This window comes from Dunckerocampus dactyliophorus, chromosome 13 (genome assembly GCF_027744805.1).
Source record: "Dunckerocampus dactyliophorus isolate RoL2022-P2 chromosome 13, RoL_Ddac_1.1, whole genome shotgun sequence".
Taxonomy (NCBI): Eukaryota; Metazoa; Chordata; class Actinopteri; order Syngnathiformes; family Syngnathidae; genus Dunckerocampus; species Dunckerocampus dactyliophorus.
This window is the reverse complement of record NC_072831.1, coordinates 22917639-22923895: the sequence shown is the minus strand read 5'-3', so window position 1 is coordinate 22923895 and position 6257 is coordinate 22917639. Positions and strand designations below refer to the sequence as shown.

General features: G+C 40.0%; 1 long non-coding RNA gene across 1 annotated transcript in view; it reads left to right on the top strand.

The window, feature by feature from the left end:
* Positions 1-6257, top strand: part of LOC129192594 (uncharacterized) — a 28621-nt gene continuing 22364 nt past the window's right edge. Inside the window, exons 1-2 of the long non-coding RNA XR_008573451.1 lie at positions 1-117; positions 5878-5953. This is a non-coding gene — a long non-coding RNA (uncharacterized LOC129192594). The remainder of the gene's footprint in view (positions 118-5877; positions 5954-6257) is intronic.

Below are 6257 nucleotides of genomic sequence, written 5' to 3'. Positions count from 1 at the left end.
CGTTTTTCCTCTCTGGGTCAAACACAAGCTAGCAACTGCAGAAACGAAGTATGAAAAAGCTCATAAACAAGCTGCATTTGCTCTAAAACGTTTTAGCCTTCGGGAGCTTTCATATTGGTGAGTATCAATGTGTACAAATCACTTGAAATAGTGATCTCAAATGTTCCTGAATCATGACTTTCAATGTGTTTGTAAACGTGTTGGTGTACTGTTAGCTGCTAGTAATGTATCACCTGTGTTTTGGCTAGCTACTTGTGTTCATGTATTTAGCATATCTGGGGCCCCAGAGATTTCCAGGGGCCCCCAACTGTCGCATAAAAACTGATTCTTAAAAACTTGATTTAGTCTTCATTGACGTGCTTCATACTACATCAAAATGTGTAATCTATCATTGTCTTTTCGACCGTCTTTCCCCCCTCCCTTCTCATGCAATGGACTATTCCATGTTACTGCGGAAGATGGGAGCGAAACAAACTTGTTGGCACAACGCAGCCCTAGTAGCACTATCCAATATCCTTCTTTTGCCTTTCGTCCCTCTCTTTTTTGAATAAGGGATTTTATTTTAGTTCTAGGCAAGATTGTATCTCTCTGGCACCATGCTGCGCACGAAGGCAGCACCATTTCATGCAGATATGGGGATGGTTGGTCAATATGGATGTTGACTTTTTAGTCAATGTGGGTTTAACAGAGATTGTTTTTGATTGTTTTATGACTATAGTCCTCCCTTGTTTATCATGGCTAATTGGGTCCAGACCTGAGTGCGATAAGTGAAGCGAAGTAAATGTTAATATTAATTCAATATTAATAAATTCAATATTGTAGTTGGAGCATAGAAAAGCTCTTTATGACCTTTTGAATCCGTTTTTTTAAACCACTATTAGAACATGAAATAACACCCCTATAGTCACATTTACACTTCTATGATAGTAGACATAATAATAGAAAATAGACAAATAAGATATTAGCAGAGACAGTGTACTTCCTGGTGGCTATTGTCTGGTCAATGTAACGTTACTGACACCTACAGACCAGTGTAGAATACTACTCTACTGTCGCTGTTTATGGTTAAGGAGAGAATCACTTTATTAAAAAGCAGAGATCACATACAGTGAACATTCACACAGGAGCTGCTGTCGGCCACTCTCAACACGGCTAGCCAGCCGATGTCACACACGTCACTACTTCCCAGTCCCCACTTCTTAAATGCGCACACAAGTCACAGATACTGTATTACATTTCGTATCAGATCTTTTGAATGCCTTTATATTTGTATTTTTATTTTTATGCTTGAAAATGCATAATTAATTAATAGGTACCGTTTGCTTAAATATGCATGTATTTTTTTTTTTTTTACCAAATAATAATAGACCAAATTCAACCACGAAACAGTGCTCATTCATTCATTCATTCATTTTGGAAAAACCATGATAGAGTGAGGGTGACCTGTGATATAGTGAGGGAAAACTGTATATTTGATAGAAAAATCTCAACCTAGATAGCAAAATCATAGTTTAATTACATTTTTTGGGGGGCCCTTGGAATTCTCCTAACTTTTCCCCCCTTCATGGCGCGATTTTTTGCCTTTTGAGTCACTAGCTCCCCTGCTACTCAGTCAAAAGCAAAATCTACTATTGTCTTTGCTGTCATTGCAATCTTTTAGGGTTTTGCGCCCCTTATTCATCTTGGGTCCAAGGCCTTATTCCCTTAGTTTGTAAACAATATATATATATAAGGACATCTACAATGTAACAATATTAACAACACAACAAGAAGAAACACAGATATTTGTGAAAATAAACAGATGAGAACTGAAAAATAAAAATGTTATCAGTATCGATCCAATACTTCTATTACCCTTTGTATTGATACTATTCCTAGTTGGTTAGATGCACCCACTCTTAATAGCAGTAGTAGTGGTAGAGTGCTATGGGAAACTACACACCCTGCCGCTGCCAGCGTGTCTACTCCCTGAGGAGTACTGGAGCCAAGGAGTGGCTCCTGCTGATACCGCAGCATGCATGCAAACTGGAAGCTGGTGGGTCCACTTGTTCTGGACCTTTGTTGCCCCCCTCAGGATATCATATCACAGTGTCCTCTTGTTGACTCCTCTTCTGTGGCGCTTGAGACGACCAGAGATGACTCAATCCTTTCCTATGTAGCACTTTTTCTCACTCATGCTCGGGGGGCGCCTCCTGATGCACACCGCCCGGCGCTCCCACGGGATATTGCACAGTAGATGTGGATGACCTCAGCTTCTCCACTGCTTGTGTTTCCAGTCGACTGCTGCTTGCTTGTGTGAAGCACTGTCACAATCATAACACAATCCATTTGTGGCGCCGGGTAAACCTCGATTTGGTCGACTTTTAAAAACAAAATGGACCACTTACAGTAGTTCTTGTCAAACACATGAACACAGAAGATGGAAATGAGTTAATCCTTTGATGCCGTCTGTAATTCGGTTGACTGAGATGTGTTGTTGATTCGTATGGCATGCTAATATAATGTATAGTGACTTTAGGTATGTTTTTTGCAGGAATTGTAGTCATACTCAACAAATTGGACTAGTTTTGAGGCATTTGACTTTTTTTACATGTACAGTAATCCCTTATTTATCATGCGTAATTGATTAAGTGGATTTCTTCTTTATAAATGTAATATTTTCTTAGTTAGAGCACAGAAAACTTGTTTAAAAAAAAAAACTGAAAAAAATCTGATATCACTGTGTTTATGTAAACAACTAAAACATGACTGACTCCTCACCCGCTGGTTTAAATGCAAGTACAGTCAAACCTGTCTATAGCGGCTGCTGAAGGGAAACAGCAAAAGTGGCCACTATAGACAGGTGGCCACTATAGACAGGTTGGTGGCCATTTTGAATTTGTGCGCGCACATATTAACATGTTAAAAAAAAATTAAAAAAATTTGTGTTTAAAAGTAATTTTAAAAATTAAATCAAAGAAGGTAATAAAATTATTAAAATATAAGTAGCGGAGAAATATTTTTAAAAATTAATTTTGTCATGTTTTGTTGCTGCTGTCGAAAGCTTGACCCCCGGTATGCAGAGACGAGGCGATGGAGTGCAAAAATAAGGAATCTTTAATGAAACCGGCGCAGGTATTCACAAAAAGACTGGAGCAAAACCAAAAGAGACAGAGGGGAAAACGCTCTGTTGACACATAAACAGGTAGGTAAATCTAGGTAACAGCTCCGGTGAGGAAACTAGTAATATCAATGACAATAACAACAATGAACCTTTTATCCACCACAAATGTTAATTGACCGCAGCTGCGCGTCCACCAGGCGAGGAGTGGCTGCCTCTTCCTCCCCGGAGAAGGCACAGCCTGCCAAAATAAGAGCGTGGGATAGGGGACGCTCACTCCTGTCCTGCAGAAAGTCACAAATTTTCATCTTTGATTTTTTTTTTTAAACACGATTTTAAAAGCAAGAAATACAAATTTTAGTGAACGAGCCTGAGGATATATGTACAGGATACGCCTGAAGCAGTCATGAATGGGTGTGTACGTGAACAATAGAGTGCAGAGGAGGTGCTAACAATACCATCGCTCCTTTCTTACTGAATGGGCTTCTAATCTCTAATTAGTCGGCAATTAAGTGAAATTTTATATGTTTAATTCAGGTGTTTTGGTTATTTTAGAATCTATTTACGGCGGCATTGCAAAGTGGGAAGATTACCGTTTTGGCCGTCATTGAATCTTTTCAAGGCGGCATTGCAAAGTAAGAAGACGGCTTTTTTATGTCGAACAACTCACAGTTTGTGTGGATCTTGTGAATGATTGTAACTGAGCTAGGACTCGGTAATTAAAGTCTACACACGACGGCTTCATTGCTTAAAAAACGAAACTTTTTCGTGCATGAAGCTTCTGCTTGAGTCGGTATTTTGGCCGCTATATGCGGTCAGATATTGACCAAGGGATACAAAATGGGTGGCCGCTGGCCACGTTAGACATGTGACTGCTATACACAGGGTCCACAACACGTACATTTTCTGCGGGGGATTTTTTGGTGGCCGCTATAGGCAGGTGGCTGTTATAGACAGGTGGCCGCTAAAACAGGTTTGACTGTAGCTGTATTTCACGTGGGTGTGTTTGGGTAGATGCGTGTGCATCGTCCGTTAGCCGTCGTACTTCCGTACTGCATTAACACCAACTCATATCCGAGGACCAAATACTGTGCAAGATGCCTTCGAGTTACGAACGAGTTCTGTTCCTTGACTGTGACGTAAATTGAGCTTTGGTGAAAGTCAGAATTTATACCTAAATGAACTCTTAAGTCACTCACTATACACAGAACAAATGAAGGACATATAAAATACAGTAATACAAAGTTAACTAATAAGCAGTGTTGTCCTTCCCCATTGTCACTGTGCAGGTATGCACTGTATTCTTGACCACACATGAGGCATGCACTGCATTCTGTTATTGCTATACTGTAGCGTGCCCCGTGTAAGTAGTTCTCAAGTGAGTCTTGTGTTTACGGACTTAAATTATGTTTTTAATTCATTTATTGAAGCACGTTCATGGCCACGAAATGTCATAACACAGAACATTGTATCGACCCGGTATTTATTTCCCAAAACAAAGTCTCCAAAATGTTTTTTGTCATATTTGAGGTCTTGAGACCTACACATGCAAATCAACAGGTAGTGCCAAAAGAAGTTCTCCCCATGCGAGTCACAGTTTTTCTTCCTGTCACTCTCACACTGGAAAAAAAATGTTACGATGCTAATTTTAAGATAATGGTGATCAATGAAGCAAAATCATAAAATAACCCACAGCAGGTGGATATCTATCTATCTATCTATCTATCTATCTATCTATCTATCTATCTATCTATCTATCTATCTATCTATCTATATATATATTATCTATTCTATTACCTGCTATTATTGAAAGGCAGCATCTCCATTTAAGTCTGTTGATTTAAATAACATCTATTTATCTCCATATCGGGATGGAAACATGGAAAGCGAATTTTGTCATGTTTTTGTTGCTTGCCTAAATGTATTTGGATTCCACTCATGAATAGAGCTTATGAAATTGAATGAGGAAGCTATACTGTGCCAGTTGCTCGTCTCCTCTTTCATCTCTTCTGCTTGTGGACACAGCCGAGCGTGCGAGTGTGTGAACTCTATTTCAACCCGTCCTTTTTTTCGTCGAACCAGGCAAACTTCATTGCCTTGTTCTTATACACCCCCCTCCCCCCGCTTCGCCAGCGGCTGCGTAGAATTCAAAAGAATATCAACAGACTGTGCATTAAAGAGTGCAAACAAGTGAGTACTGACAACAATTCCCCCAGACTCCATGTTAGTGAGCTTGCAAACACCACAAGTGCAGTCTGGTGGAAGCTTGCACAATCACACCCCCTCCCCTGGAGCCAGCCCAGGGATCAGAGGCAGGCTGCTGCAAGAAAACATTAATTCTGTGTGTGCCTCTTATTGTATGGAAGACAGTTCACCTTTCTACCTGCAGGAGAGTATGCGGATGGAAGCATTAATTCCAATGTGCACTCTGCTGTCTGAGCATCACTGTCGTCCCAAACCTCCACGTTCCCATAACCTTGATTGGATTTTCATTGTTTGATCTGCCTTGATAAATAAGACAAATGCAGTTAGAAATTCACAGCTGCCCCCTCCCCTCCATTCCATGACATCAATAAATGGTTTGTTTGCCACCCTACCTTGTGATTGATAGGTTGTGCGCTTGCATAGGATGTATTGGAAGCAGGTGAGTTCGATACAGTATTGCAGAGAGAACAGGGGGAGCTACAAGCGAATGGAGGTCAATGTAGAAAAGTGAAGGAACAAGTTGTGTTTTTGTAAATATGTTTATGTCAATCTTTTTTTTGTTTTAATTTCAGAGAACATCACACGTACGCACACCAGAGACTAAGGGAACAAAACAAACATCAAAAAGACGGGAAGTAAACCACAAAGGTAAGCTTCTAGTCACTTAAATCAACTATTGTTAGACGTCTCAAACTTTGTTGTAATTTCAATTCGAAATGTGGTTCCTTCCTGAGACCCAAATGTACTAAAATAGATCAAGTACCGCCATACTAAATAGATACTGTGTATACCAGGGGTTCTCAACATTTTTGACCTCGGGGACCAACTTCTCCTGTACAATGTGGCCTGGGGCCTATTCAGATATTAAAACATTATATGGATCTTGTTCTTGGTTTGATTTCTACTGAAGAAATGAATCAAATCCACTTGCGAATTGACAAGCTAAAACCTT